This window comes from Apodemus sylvaticus, chromosome 4 (assembly GCF_947179515.1).
Source record: "Apodemus sylvaticus chromosome 4, mApoSyl1.1, whole genome shotgun sequence".
Lineage (NCBI taxonomy): Eukaryota > Metazoa > Chordata > Mammalia > Rodentia > Muridae > Apodemus > Apodemus sylvaticus.
This window is the reverse complement of record NC_067475.1, coordinates 43,640,540-43,656,798: the sequence shown is the minus strand read 5'-3', so window position 1 is coordinate 43,656,798 and position 16,259 is coordinate 43,640,540. Positions and strand designations below refer to the sequence as shown.

Below are 16,259 nucleotides of genomic sequence, written 5' to 3'. Positions count from 1 at the left end.
TGGTCTTATTTTATTTTTGGAGGGGGGGAGGGCTTGTTAAACACTTTTATTGGAACCATTCTAAAGCATAATATAAAATCTCAGGACATTAGCCACCTTTAGAAAACAGCTGTCATTGATTGTCTCCTAACCTGGTGAGCAGCTTCCTTGGGAGCAAGCAGGGAGGGAGTGGGAAGGTGGGCTTCAGAATCACAGGTGACTTAATCATGGAGAACATCCCAGAGGCAGGGGAAGCATCGCCCACTGAGTCTTCATCTGTAACAAGCCAAGGTTGATTTTTGTTTTGTTTCAAACCAATGGGAGAAAGGCTAGGATGCCCCAGGCTTATCTTCATAGAGTATAAAGGTCCTAAGTCACTCTGATCAACACATAAGGCTGGAACCTGCTGGGTGCACTGAGACCCAGTAGTGAGTATATCTAGAAAAGTATGGAACTTGTAGAGAGAAGTTTCCAGAATCTGGGGTTCAGAGAACACTTTTTCCTCTTAGTCTGAGTCTAGGGTTGAGATTGGTCTTCAACACACAATTCTCCTGATTGTGAATGATAGGCTAAAGACTAGTATTACCATGTCCAGCTCCCATTTTATTTAAAGTATTACTCAATGTGGACATTGTAGCATCAGGAGCTCTCTGCAGGGCCAGTTATACAGGTTTGAGGTCTAACTTAACCAAACAATGAAAAAACTTACATAAAGTCTACATGGTGAACTTCAAGTAATTCTACATTATTATGGTTTTTATTGCTCAGGGGCAATCAGGAAGTGTGGCAACATTTGGAATGTAAATAAAATAATTTAGTAAAGTAGAAAGCAAAACTTAGTATTACTTAAGTTCAATAGCAAAAAGGTAGAGTTCAAATAGTTTATGTTTCTTATTCTATGTATACAACATGCAAAGATGTATATGTATGCATCTTAAAGATGATGCAAAGTTGAGGACAGAAATTGTATAAATCAGAATACAAATTAAGGTGTCATTCTTCCAAAAAAAGGTAACAGACTTATTTTGCCCTCAAACCTTCACTTAATATAGCTAGACCCCTTGAGCATGAAGCTAATATAAACAGATTCTGAAAGATACACAGAAGGTTGGGAAGTTTTTAATGACTGTTTCTCTTTCCTTAAGGGTTATGGGATTATTTAGATAGGATATATGATCTTGATTTAACGTTAGTATGTGGTATGTGTCTAGAGAATTATTCATTTCTTCTAGACTAGATTGTCCAGTTTTGTTGAGTATAGGCTTTTGTAGCAAGAGCTGATGACTTTTTGAATTTCCTCAATTTCTGTTGATGTGTCTCCCTTTTAATCTCTGATTTTCTCAATTTGGATACTGTCTCTGTGTCCTTTAACTAGTTTGCCTAAGGGTTAATCTACCATCTTGATTTTCTCAAAGACCCAGCTTTTGGTTTTGTTGATCCTCTCTATCATTCTATTTGTTTCTATTTGGTTGATTTCTGCCCTGAATTTGATTATTTCCTGCTGTGTACTCCTCTTGGGTGTGTCTCCTTCTTTTTGTTCTAGAGCTTTCAGGTGTGCTATTAAATAACTAGTCTAGGGTCTCTCCAATTTCTTTACAAGGGCACTTAGCATTGCTTTCATTGTGTCATATACATTGGGGTATGATGTGTCTTAATTTTCACTGAATTCTATAGAGTTTTTGGGTTCTTTCTTTATTTCTGCCCTGATCACATTATCATTTAGTAGAGAGTCAGTTTCCATGGGTATGTAGGCTTCCTTTTGTTTTGTTGTTATTAGACCATTTTAATCTGCTAGAATGCACGGGCTTACTTCAGTCTTCTTATATTAGTTGTGACTTGTTTTGTGACCAATTATATAGTCAATTATGGAGAAGGTACCATGTACCTTATAAGAAGGTATAATCTTTTGTTTTAGGGTTGCATGTTTTGTATATATTTGGTAAATCCCTTTGGTACATAACATCTATTAGTTGCACTGTGTCTCTGTTTAGTTTCTGTTTCAATGACCAGTCCACTGGCTAGAGTAGGGTGTTGAAGTCTTCCACTGTAATTATGTAAGGTTCAACGTGAGGTTTGGGCTTTAAGAAAGTTTCTCTAATGAATGTGGATACCCTCACATCTGAGTTATAGATGTTCAGAATTGTGACTTTATCCTGGTGGATTTTTTTCCTTTGATGAGGGTGAAGTGTCCTTCTATGTTTCTTTTGATAACTTTTGGTTGAAAGTCTATTTTATTGGATATTAGAATGGCTACTCCAGCTTGTTTCTTGGACCAATTGCTTGGAAATCTTTTTTCCAGCCTTTAGTCTGAGGTAGTATCTGTCTTGGTCACTGATGTATGTTTCTTGTATGCACCAAAATGCAGGATCCTGCTTGCTTATCCAGCCACTTAGTTTATGACTTCTTATTGAGGAATTGAGTATGTTGATGTTGAGGTATAGTAACATCACCTGATTGTTAGTTTCTGTTATATTTGTGGTTGGACGTAGTAGTAGTAGTAGTAGTAGTAGTTGTAGTTGTAGTTGTTGTTGTTGTGTGCGTGTGCGTGTGCGTGTGCGTGTGCGTGTGCGTGTGTGTGTGTGTGTGTGTGTGTGTGTGTGTGTTTCTCTCCTTTTGGGTTTGTTGTAAGATGTTTAACTTCTTGTTTTTTACTTTTGTATAGATAACCTTCTTGTGTTGAAGTTTTCCTTCTAGAATCATCTGTAGGGCTGGATTGGTAGATAGACATTGATTAAATTTAATTTTATCATAGAATAGTTTGGTTTCTCCAACTATGAGGACTGGGAGTTTTGCTGGGCATAGTAGCCTGGACTGGCATTTTTATTCTCTTAGGGTCTGTATGACATCTTCCCAGGATCTTCTGTCTTTTATGGTCTCTGGTGAGAAGTCTGGTGTAATTATGATAGGTCTGATAGGTCTGCTTTTTTATGCTACTTGATCTTTTCCCCTTAGTGCTTTTAATATTCTTTCTTTGTACTGTGCATTTAGTGTTTTTATTACTATGTGACAGGAGGATTTTCCTTTCAGGTCCAATCTATTTGATGTTATGTAAGCTTCTTGTACATTTATGGGTATCTCTTTCTTTATGTTGGGAAAGTTTCCTTTTATGAATTTATTGAGGACATTTTCTGGTCCTTTTAGCTAGGAATCTTCCCTTTCTTCTATTGCTGTTAGTCCTAGGTTTGGTGTTTTCATTGTGTCTTGAATTTGCTGGATTATTTGGGCTAGGGGACTTTTAAACTGTGTATTTTCTTTTGATCATTGTAAGAACATCTTCTAATGTATCTTCTACACCAGATTCCTCTATCTTGTATTATATTGGTGATGCTTACATCTGTACCTCCTGATCTCTTTCCTAGATTTTCCATTTCTAGGTTTGCCTCCATTTGTAATTTCTTTATTGCTTCTACTTCCAATTTTAGCTCTTCGACGGCTTTGTTCAATTCATTCACCTGTTTGTGTTTTCCTATATTTCTTAAAGGGACTTATTTGTTACCTATTTAAAGACTTCTGCTTGTTTTTCTGTGTTTTCTGTATTTCTTTAGGTGAGTTATTTATATCCTCCTTAAAGGTCTCTATTATCTTCATGAGATGTAATTTTTGGTTGACATCATGCTTTTCAGGAGTATTGGAGTATCCAGATCTCTCGTGTTCAAGAATTGGTAGGATTAACATAATAAAACTGCCCATCCATCAAAAGCAATCTATAAATTCAACATAGTCCTATTCAAGATTCCAACACAGTTCTTCACAGACATGGAAAAAGCAATTCTCAAATTCACATGAAAAAAAAAAAAACAAAAACAAAAAAACAGGATAGCCAAAACAATTCTCAACAATAAAAGAACTTCTGGGTGAATCACCATCCCTGATTTCAAGCAATAGACTAAAAGCTGCATGATTTTTGTACAGAGACAGACACGTTGATCAATGGAATAGAATTGAAGACTCAGAAATAAACCCACACACTTATGGACACTTGATCTTTGAGAAAGATGCCAAAAATATACAACGGAAAAAGAAACCATCTTTAATAAATTCTGCTGCTCTAACTGGCATTCTGTATGCAGAAAAATGAAAATAGATCCATAATTTAGCCTTGCATAAATCTCAAGTCCAAGTGGGTTAATTACCTCAATGTAAAACCAGATACAATGGATCAAAACAAAGAGAAAGTAGGAAAATGCATAGAACTCATTGGCACAGGGAGAAATTTCCTAAAGAGAACTCTGATGTCTCAGGCTCTAAGATCGACAATTGATAAATGGGACCTCATGAAACTGGAAAACATCTGTAAGGCAAAGGACATAGTCAATAGGACAAATTGGCAGCCTTCAGATTGGGAAACTACCTTCACTAACTCCACATCTGATAGAGGACTAATACCCAAAATATATAAAGAACACAAGTTGGTAATACATAAAATGTCAAATAACCCAATTTAAAAATGTGGTACAAAGCTAAACAGAGAATTCAAAACAGAAGAATCTAGAATGGTCCACAAGCAGTTAAAGAAATGTTCAAAGTCCTAAGGCATCAGGGAAATGCAAACCAAAACAACTCTGAGATTCTACCTTGCACCAATCAGAATGGCCAAGATCCAAAACTCAAGTGACAGCACATGCTTGCAAGGATGAGGAGAAAGAGGAACACTTCTTCATTGCTGGTGGGATTGCAAAGTAGGACAACCACTCTGAAAATCAATCTCAAGGTTCCTCAGAAAACTGGAAATAGTTCTGTCTGAAGCCCCAGACCCCCATTATTGGGCATATATCCAAAACATGCCCCACCATACTACAAGGACATATGCTCCACTATGTTCTTAGCAGTGTTATTTGTAACAACTAAAAGCCAGAAACAACCAGATGTTGTTCAAGCATAGAATGAATACAGAAAATGTGTTTCATTTACCCAATAGAATAATATTCAGCTGTTAAGAGTTTTGCAGGCAAAGGGATAAAATTAAAAAAATATCATCCCGAGTGAGGTAACCCAGACCCAAAAGTACATGCATGGTTTTATAATCACTAATAAGTGAATATTAGCCCAAAAGTTCAGAAAAAGAACAGATACCTATGATACAACCCACAGAAGTTTAAAAGCAGAAAGGCCCATATGTGGATGCTTCAATCCTACTTAGAAGGGGGAAGAAAATCATCATGGGAGGCAGAGGGAGGGAAGGACCTGGGTGGGAGATAAGAATGAGAGGGGAGGAAAATGGGGAATAGGATTAGGTATGTGTGTGGTTATGTATGTGTGTGGAGGTGGGGGCAGGAGAGAAGCCAGAAGTGCCAGCATAATGAATAGAATAGCCTTTGGGGATGGGAGGTGGTACCCTCTAGAAAATATCAGAGGCCTGGGAGGTGAGAGACTCTCAGGATTCAATAGGGGTGATCTTACCAAAAATGACCAACAGTATGGAGACAGAACTTGAATAGTCTACCTCTAGAAAGACAGACACAAGAGTAGAAGTTTGGTGTTACCAACCCACAATCAAATATTCTGACCCAGAACTGTTCCTGTGTAAAAGGACATAGAGAAGATACTGAAGGAAAGGTGGTTCAGTGGCTGCTCCAACTTGGGAATCCATTTCATGGGGGTCACCAAGCCCTGACACTATTATTGATGCTATCATGTGCTTACAGACAGGAGCCTAGCATGGCTGTCCTCTGAGAGGCACTACCAGCAGCTGATTGAGACAGATGCAAATACTTACAAAGTATCATTGGACTGAAGTTGGGGGCCACAATAGTTGAACTAGGGGAAGGACTGATGAAGCTGAAGAAGAACAATTCCAGAGGAAGACCAGCAGTCTCAACTAACCGGACCCCTAGGAGCTCCCAGACAGAGCCAACTTATGTGAACTGGCCCAAGGACCCCAGCACATATATACCAGAGGGCTACCTGGTCTGGTCTTGGTGTAAGAAGGCAGTGAAGGCAAAATGGCTCATTGTGGTAAAGGCTCTTGGTGACACATTTCACAGGCTGAGTTTGATCCTCAGACCCCACTTGATAGAAGGAGAGAACTAACTTCCACAAGTTGTCTTCTGACATCCACAAATATAGTGGCACGCATGTATATACGCTTACACTGCTGCACACATATATGTGCACATGGACACATACGTATACATAATATGCAATTATATTTTAAAAGAAGACACTTTAGAGCATCAGAAAAAAAAAAGAACACCATGCAGTAGATTTTTAAAAAAAGAAATCAGACATTCTGAACATGGCTGGGGTTTGGCCTCAGGAATTTAAATGTTTGTCCAGTGACTTTCTATCTATATCTTGCTCCTTACCTTTTTTCCTGTGGGTTATTTTATCAGCACACGGCTGCCATGCCCTCTGGTCTATGTCACAAGGTGCCCTTTAAACTCCTTTCTACACAGGATGACTTGCATATCCATCCCCTGTTGCTATGGTTTCCTGGAGGGGCCTCACTGTGTCTTTTCATACCAGGTCCTGTCACAGCCATTGGTTCCCCCATGCACATATTGACTATGTGATGTACACCCAAAATAGTGTGCTTGAGTTATGTATTATCTTTAGCAAAACTCTGACCATGAATACAATGGTTCACACAATCGGAAAATAAAATCCTCCTGCTTCTCAGCATAGAATGTTGTAAACAATTTTCACAAAGCTCTACAGAACATTGGTTCCCAAGTAATTTTGTTAAAAATATAAAGTTTCTACCCATAGTGATTTACTAGCAGAAAATTATAGATTTATGTACAAATTTTATCCTTAGCTGAAATTAGACTATCATTCAGTCAGAAACTATGTTTTTAAAAGTTTAGCTGAAATTTGAAGAAAAAAATCAGTATTAAGATATTCTTTGGATGATCACAAATTGAATAAACTTGAACTTGAAATTGGGCAGGGTGTTTCATTGGGGTGGGAGTTGGATAATATATCTGCCTCTCTTCCATTATAACTGAATTCCACTTGATTCTATTCCCTAATCCTGGGTTAATATAACCTTTCATTTTCTATACTTCTGAACTGCTGAATATTACTATAGAAATACAAGGAACTCTGCCAACTGGATTTGCTCCAAATTCACAGTGTTTAATGTCAGCTTGCCCTTCAGTACTAGTCAAAATGTGATTTTAGTTATCTGTTTTCCTTTTTTTTTAAATTCTCCATATAATTCTCTCTGTCAAGCAGTTTTAATCTTTAATCACAAATGAGACCTTTACCTCTCTGCTTTACCGCCTACCCATTTCCCTGATTGTCTCTGCTGGTTGGCTCCTATTCCCGGACTCCATCCTCTGCTCTGGTTTTATGTGTATCAAATTAACCATTTCTACTCCAAAGTGATATATAGTTTGGATTTCTACTGAAGGAACAGATTCATACTCCAGCAGTAATTTCAAAGTCTACTTTTGTGTTTGGAAATTAACACAGGATTTTAGGAAAGTGTTTTCATTTCAAAAGTGAAAAGCAAAATTTCTTTCATTTGATGAGTCAGTGAGACAGAATATAGTGGGTCCCATAAAATTGTTCATCCAGTCACATGCACAATACAACACAAATACACACAGACATATTAATTGTGAATTCAAGAAACATATAATCTGAAATTGTAAAATTCCTAGAGGGAATTTCCCAGAACATGCTTGCCATGATTTGTTTTATAATAGGACACAGAAAGACCAGGCAGTAAAACCAAAAATAACCAAGTGAAAGTGATCCAGAATAATAAACTTCTTTTTATCAAAAGAAATAAGCAACACATGAAAATGTTGTTTGTAAGTGATGGCGTGTCTGGATCAGTGGATAATATACTTGCTGAGTAAGCAGGAGAACCTAAGTTTGAGTCTTTAGCACCAAATTTGCATACCCAAAACTTGGTGGTCAGCAAGCCTAGCTGAATCTGCAAGCCCAGAGTTCACCAAGAGATGCTTTCTCAAAAAAACAAGATGAATTGATTAAACTCTTTTATGCTAATCTACAGTGCCCACATGCATACAAACATATGAGCACATACAACTATATACACCTATACATATACATATACATAAAGGAAAAACTGCCTTCGTGTTAAGGAAAATATTTGCAGGCTGTATATCTTCTAAGGAGTAAATACTCAAAATAGACAAGGAGTTTATGCAACTTTATAGGAAATTTTAACAAATGTTAAGGGAGAGATGTAGGGATGGAGTGAGTATGTGATAAAAAGAACAACCCAATATAACAAGGGCAACATCCTGAATAGATGTTTTCCCCAAAGAAGATATATAAATGTTCAAAAGTGTATGAAAATATATTTATAAACATTTATTAAACATATAGGAAATTATTAGAAAAACCCAAACCCTCATTAAGATGCCCCTTCATAACTATTGAAATAGCTGTGAGTTAAAGATGAAAGGTAACAAAACAGCAAGAGCCTGTGAGAATGCAGAAATATGGGGATGCTAGACCGGCAAATCCATGGTAGAAAACAGGGTGACTGTTTCTCACAAACCTTAAAAACAGAACTTCCTTAGAATCTTGTAATCTCTATATTAAGATATTCCCCAAAGAAATTAAAGCATCGCCTTGCATAGATGTATGAATTTTCTCTGAACCATGAGACCGTCAATGAATGAACGAAAAAATAAACTCTAGGTCTTTTTCCCTTCTCTTCCTTTCTCTCCCTGTCTCTATCCCCTGCTCCCCCATGTGTGTTGTAGGATTGTGTGAGCATACATGAATTGGAAGACTCAGGTAAAAATAGACTCCACATTTTACAAAACAGATTATGCTGAGGGTCAATAAACTAAGTTTCTTAAGCTAAATGCAAATCAAGCTACTTCCTGATATTCACCATATGTGGAGATTAAACAAATAAAAGAGCCCACCTACAAGGATACTTCTGGCAGGGGGAAGTATGGAAGAATAACTAACATATTCAGAAGGGAAGTATAGTTTCTAAAGGACAATGCTACATTTATGTGGAATGAAGATCTTTCTAAAATGCAGGTGAGGATTTTAGTTATAATGCTGTATACAGGAAAAGCACTATGAGGACAAACTTGGGTTTCTCTTTTACAGCTGAAACAATACTAATTAATAGCAATAGCAATGTGTAAAATTTTACTGGATTGCCAACAGTAATTGCATGTCATAGTGTCATATACCTTAAGTATATACAATCAAATATAAATATCAAACCACATGTACCTAGTATATACAAAAACCTATAAATAGTGTTTCAATGAATACAGACTATAAAATCTAAGAATATAGTTAAGAAACAGTGAGTACAAACAGATTGGTTCCCTAGTACAACTTTGGAGTGAAAATTACTATTATAGAGGAACTTGCTATTGTACTCTGTCCTCGAAATAATGTTCAAAACCTATTCCGGGTTTATGTTCCTAGATAGCTACTCATTCCTTTGTCAGTCAACCTAACTGACTTCTAATTTATTACAGTGAATCCAATGTCTTTGAAATCCCTGTTTTTTCATCTTATTTGACAGCCTTTCATTATAATATGCAAATCAGAGCTATTAAGAGACTAGATGAAAATTATCAGTAAGTTCCAGGTACTAAAATTTATAAATACATCTTGGTTAAATTATATTCTCACACTCATTGCAATTTCTTTGGGAGATTATGTTACAGCTACGGAGCTTGCTTCTGTTACCAATTATTTGCTCATGAACAATACAAATAAAGTTAATCCTGCCATTAAGAAATTTGTAGAGAGGGTCTTGATACATTAATTTTAAATTAATTTAATTTTTGATAATTTATTCTATCGTTCATATCTATCTATCTATATATCTGTCTACCTATCTAACTACCTATCTAACTACCTGTCATTTGTTTGTCTATCTGTGTTTGTAGTATTTGTGTAGCCTGAAGGAACTTGTAGTGTCTTCTCATCCAGTCTCCATTCTAACTTTGAAACAGACTCTCACTGAACATACAGCTCATGGATATCCAGGACCAGATGGCCATCATGCTTCTTTGTTTCAGGGATCTTCTGTCTTCTCCACAACCCTGGGACTGTGGAGCTCCTCCTCTGCTTTTTACCTGAATGCTTGTGAACCAAATTCAGTCATCTCTTCATGCTTGCACAGCAAGTATGTTACTGCCTGAGCTCTCTCCCTAACCTGGCTCTTCTTGATTGATTGTGACTGTGGATCCAGAATCATGGCTTCCCATTGAGTCATAGAACCTCTTCTTCCAATTTAAGCACCAGTCTATAATTTCTGCTAAAGTGTTGTTAACATCTTTGTATTTCCACATAAACTCAACCTGTCAATGATTTAAGCAATAGGCATCCTCAAAAGAAAATGCTCATTCTCCACCACTGCCTATAGATAGAGGATATAGAAAAGAACAACTTCTTTCAACTGAATTTGAACTTACGTAGTTCAATTTAATGATGGTGTCTCTTCAGTTCATTCTCTTCAGAACCTTCATTTGAGATGTGCGGAACATCTCATCATGTGTATACAGTTATGACCTACACTTTCAGTGAATTGATGGGTCTGATTTTCACTTTCCATCTTTGCATGATGTTAATAGAGAATCAAGAAATACAGTAGAACGAGAGAGCTTGGCAGCCAGTTGCTCTGCAGAAGGATCATAACAGGACAGTTGTTCAGTGGGCTTAGATAACTTAATGAAGTTATAAAAATAATCAGTCACTCTGATGCAGCTAGATCAAGCTAAATGAAAAGTTTTAATATGGCTAGAAAATGAATTACTTTATTAAAACTACAGAAGAAAGGATTAATAGGAGGAGGAGGTCTCTGTTTCCTGAGAGGTGCTGACAGTGTTGGCTTTTCCTTACTTATACATGGAGACTTAAGCACCCAGATTGTGTTGATGAGCACCATTGGGTTATCAAAAAATAATAATACACAATATTCCAAATTTTACTGGGTACCTGCAAAGTCATTATTTAATGATTCCTTTTCTTTTTCTCCTGTGGTTATTAAATTTAATGCCAGATTGTGGTAGATGAAGAATTCTTGGTACCAAAGTCATTTTTAAATGTTATCAGAACTATTTCATATAATTAGTGAAGATAGGCACATTTTAATTTCCATTATGCAATTTCTTATTGCCTTACTTTAATAGGTATTTAATTTACAATTTAGAGAGTAAAATGTAAGTAGATACATAAAAGACAGAATCTGTATATTCTTCCAATAATATATAAGAAAAATATAGCCTTAGTATCCCATTCAATGAAGTTCTAATTATCGTGTCAATTATTACATTATTTTAAATGACTTTAATGGAAGACTGTTTTCAAGAGGTTGTAATTTTTAAAAAGCATCTTGATTCCAGGGCAACAAATGTTGTTTATAAGCAAAGGAAAGAAATTAAATGGAAACCCACTGGGCCTTCAAGTGACTGCATATTCTCCACTTGACAGAAGCATTAGCATCTAGAGTCAATGGAAATTAATGGAAATTAAATATAATATTTTTGAAAGACAGTTTTACTATAGAAAAAATAATATTGTCACAAGATGACTATTTTATATTACAAAATAATGATGCGTTAACTGCAGTGCTAGTGGATAAAGAGTGGCATATAGTTTCAATTGCTGTTGTTTTTATAAATGTCATTTGGCTGACTCTCCTATTGACCCTGACCCCAAGGCTTTATGTTATCTGACCCTTTTATATTATATGTACAGATCACTGTTTACTGCAAGTTTTATTTCTTGGTCTTCATATGTTTGACCAAAATTCTGAACAATGATTTGCTTTACTTTTGTACTTCAAAGGCTAAAATTATATTATAGGTGTTTCAGTGTTCATGTCCCTCATTATTTTGTGAACATCCAATTTCTGCGTTGCTTTTCTCTATATCCTATTTACTAGTCTCACTGTGAGAGTGCTGTAGCTTGCCATTAATGAGTTTCACCAATTTTATCATAGTGTATTCATCCAAATGGTTATAAGAAATAGGCAACATAGGGGAGGCAATTTTTAAAATATTATCACTAACTAATTTCGTACTTTAAGAACTTATTTAGTTTTTTATCTATTTTGTTTTTTTTAATATTTTTATTTTCTATATTCTTTGTTTACATTCCAAATGATTTCCCCTTTCCTGGATCCCCCCTCCCCATATGTCCCATAAACCTTCTTCTCTCCATCCCTTCTCCAATCACCTCTCTCCTTTTTCTCTGTCCTTAGTTTTCTATCATCAATCCTCAAGACATCTTACTGAAGAGCTGTTTTTTGAATTGAGCTAAAAGCTCAACCGCCCTCCTACCATCAGGTTAGGAATTGACTTTAGTAAAGATCTTGAAATACAGTCTTAGACATCATTCTGAGTGGTTCCAACATCTGAGACCATTCTTCTGAAATGGGCACCCCAAAAGGAGATAAGGACCAATTTTTTACTGAACAATTTAACCGTGTACTTTCAGGATATCATGTTCATTTTGAGAGCCCCATCATAAGCACCATAGCTCTTCTTTCCAACTCCCCTGTTCTCTCCTTTCCCTCTCAAATTTGTCATCTCTTATTCTTTATTATTCTAAAATAAACCTATATATGCATTTTCATATATGTATGTATGTGTGTGTGTGCATGTGTGTGTTGGTATGATATATATATATATATATGTATATATATATATATACACACACATATATATATATATATATATATATATATATATATATATATATATATATATATATATATATGTGGGTGTCTATTTACTGTGGCTCACATGAACATCTGTCCAGAACTGACATCTTGGATTGGAGGACTTATACAGGAGCCCAACTGCCTCTCCTGCTCTCACAGACTTTGACTACTAGAGTTGGGATCTTCTGGGACTTCCTCTGTCCTCACTGTCAAATCAGCTAAAGTTGTCATTATGCCAATCTTGTTTAGGCAATAACTGTTGAAATTCCATGGATGTGTTTTCTCTGAAACATCTAGGGAACACTATGTAGCCACAACTGCCCTGTTCCTCTGGCTCTCCTTCTTCATTCATGGTTTTCCCTAAGTCATGAGACTTGCGCTCTCAATGTGTCTATTGGAGTTAACCAGATGTGGGCCTCTAGTAGTCTTTTTCTGTGCAAAAAGAGCTTCTTCAATAAGAGGCAAGAGCTACACTCATCTGTGGGTATAAGGACAAATGTTTAATTCATTTAGAAATTATATTGGTTTACAAAAGTTTCAGTAGCATATTTTCCTCCAGGATTTACAGCCCGTCCAGCCATGTACAGTTAGCTAGGTTTATAGTATTAGGCATGAACTGCCTCTCATACGGTGGCCCTTAAGTCGAATTAGATAATTGTTAGTTATTCCCAAGACAAACTGCCACTTTTGAATCTTTGTAGCGTCATTGCTGGGTCAGTCATGGTTAATCTTTCACAGGCTTTCCATTTGGGTAAAATTACCATTTGCTCCTTTCTCTTGGCATCTGTTACAGAACTTTCTGATGCTATGGGAGCCAACCCTCAGGAATGAGATTCTCACATCATCTCTAAATTAATTTTTCCAGATTCTGAGTCTGAAGTATATGGTGTCTTCAGCATTAAGGTCTTATCTTCAAGCACTGAAAGGCAACCAGGGTTAAAGGCAGCAGCCTATATTATCTGGGAGTTTTTTTTTAATGTTTTTATTAGTTATATTCTTTATTTACATTTAAAATGTTGTCCTCTTTCCTGGTTTACCCACTGAAAATCCCATAACCCATCTCCCTTCCCCCTGTTTGCCAATCAACACACTCCTGCTTCCCTGCTTCCCCTACACTACAGCATTGAGCTTTCCAGGACCAAGGGCCTCTCCTCCCTTTGCATCAGGAGCCATGGGTAACTCCATGTGTACTCTTTGGTTGATGGTTTAGTCCCTGGAAGCTCTGAGGGTACTGGGTGGCTCATATTGTTGTTCCTCCTATGGCACTGCAAACCCCTTCAGCTCCTTGCATCCATTCTCCAGCTCCTCCATTGGGGACCCTGTGCTCAGTTCAATGGCTGGCCGAGAGTGTCCATATGGGCATCCACAATAGTGTCTGGGTTTTGTAACTGTTCATGAGATGAATCTGGATCTTTAGGTGGGGCAGTCTCTGGGTGGTCTTTCCTTCAGACTCTGCTCCGAACTTTGTATCTCCTCCAGTAAATATTTTATTCCATTCTAAGAAGGACCAGAGTATCACTACATTGTTCTTCCTTCTTGAGCTTCATTTGATCTGTGAATTGTGTCTTGGGTATTCCAAACTTTTGGGCTAATATCCACTTATCACTGAGTGTATACCATGTGTGATCTTTTGTGATTGGGTGACCTCACTCAGGATATTTTCCAGTTCTACCCATTTACCTAAGAATTTCATGAATTCATTCTTTTCAATAACTGAATACTATTCCATTGTGTAAATATACTACATTTTCTGAATCTATTCTTTTGTTGAGGGGCATCTGGGTTCTTTCCAGCTTCTGGCTATTGTAAATAAGGCTGCTATGAAAATAGTGGAGCATGTGCCATTATTACATGCTGGAAAATCCTCTGGGTATATGCCTAGGAGTGGTATAGCAGGGTCCTCCAATAGTGTTATGCCCAATTTTCTGACAAACAACCAAACTGATTTCCAGAGTGGTTGTACCAGCTTGCAATCCCACCAGCAGTAGAGGAGTGTTCTCTTTGGCCACATCCTCTCCAGCACTTATTTTCCCCGAGTTTTAAATCTTAGCCATTGTGACTGGTGTGAGGTAAAATCTCAGGGTTGCTTTGATTTGCATTTCCCCGATTACTAAGGATGTTGAACATTTCTTTATGTGCTTCTCAGCCACTTGATATTCCTCAGGTAAAAATTCTTTGTTTAGCTCTCTACTCCATTTTTAATAGGGTTATTTCATTCTCTGGAGTCTAACTTCTTGAGTTCTTTGTATATATTAGATATTAGCCCTCTATCAGATATAGGATTGATAAAGATCATTTCCCAATTTGTTGGTTGCCATTTTGTCCTATTTAAAGTGTCCTTTACCTTACAGAAAATTTGTAATTTTATGAGGTTCCATTTGTCATTTCTTGATCTTAGAGCATTGGTGTTCTTTTCAGGAAATTTCCCTCTTTGCCCATGTGCTCAAGGCTCTTTCTAGGTTTCTTTTCTATTAGTTTCAGTGTGTTTGGTTTTATGTAGCAGTCCTTGACCCACTTGAACTTGAGCTTTGTACAAGGAGATAAGAATGGATAGATGAGATGGGCAGCGGCAGCAGTGACTGCTCCAGCTGAAGGGCCATCAGCAGTGGAACCAAGGCGTCACAGGGACCAGTTAGGCCCTGCGCCCAAGACCACTGACCTTCGTTGACCAGCCGGGCGGCAAGCAGCTGCAGTTGTGCGGCGCCTTTCCTGCACGGAAGCCACTTCAGAACTCGGCCTCCCACCAGTCAGGAGAGGTGCATCCATCTTGGTTCCGTACTCCAGGGATCGGACAGACTGAGGTACACAAACATAATCTGAGGCTAACACCACGGTGGTCTGAGCCCGACGGGCATTGGCCTGCACCCAGGCCCTGGGCGGGTGGGGGGGGCCATCGGGGTGCCAACCCAGCCAGGAGGTTCTTTGCCCAGGCCTGCGTGCGCGCAGCCGCCATTTTGCCTGCAGGACGACAGAGAGCTCTGGCGGGCAGACCTGTAACAGGCATAGCCTGAGGCTAACAAAGCGGGGGGGGGGGGTCTAGGCCCCAAAAGGCACAGGACTGACCCCAAGAACTGGGCGGTTTGGTGGGCCATCTGTGAGTCAACCCACCCAGGTGATTGTTAGCACAGCAGACTCTCCCGGTGCTTTCAGGGAGCGCGCCCGCCATCCTAGTCACCTGGCGGACCCAATTAACAGTCATAGCCCTAGGGGAACTTTGCTAGGACCTTGGCATCCCAGGCTTTTGCCTGGACTCAGGGACTGGGCGGCCAGGCTAACCTTGTGTGCGACAGCCTGGTTGGCGGATCGGCTGCCCAGCGGAGTGAGCGGAACACAGGGGAGGTCACAGCAGCATACACCGTCGGCACTCCCTGGGGGTGCACACGGGCTCCATCTGGTCCACAGACACAATCTGGGGCAAGGCCTCAGGCAGAAGCCCTCAGCTCTACTCTCTCCGCTTCCGGATCCAGATCAGTCTGGGCGGCAGCACCACATCTCCAAGTCCTGCAAGTGGCTAGCTGGGCTTCCGGGCAGCCAGCTGGGAGAAGTCAGTGTGCTCCAGTGAATCCAGCAGGCCCCAGCGGGAGCCTTCGGGTGCCTGCTTTGGGATCTGAACAGCCTGGGCAGCAGCACCCTATCTACAAGCAGTGCAGGA

General features: G+C 38.5%; 1 protein-coding gene across 1 annotated transcript in view; it reads left to right on the top strand.

Moving 5' to 3' along the window:
* The window catches only part of Dpyd (dihydropyrimidine dehydrogenase), a 900,155-nt gene that overhangs the window by 732,786 nt on the left and 151,110 nt on the right, over window positions 1-16,259 (top strand). The window lies entirely within an intron of this gene.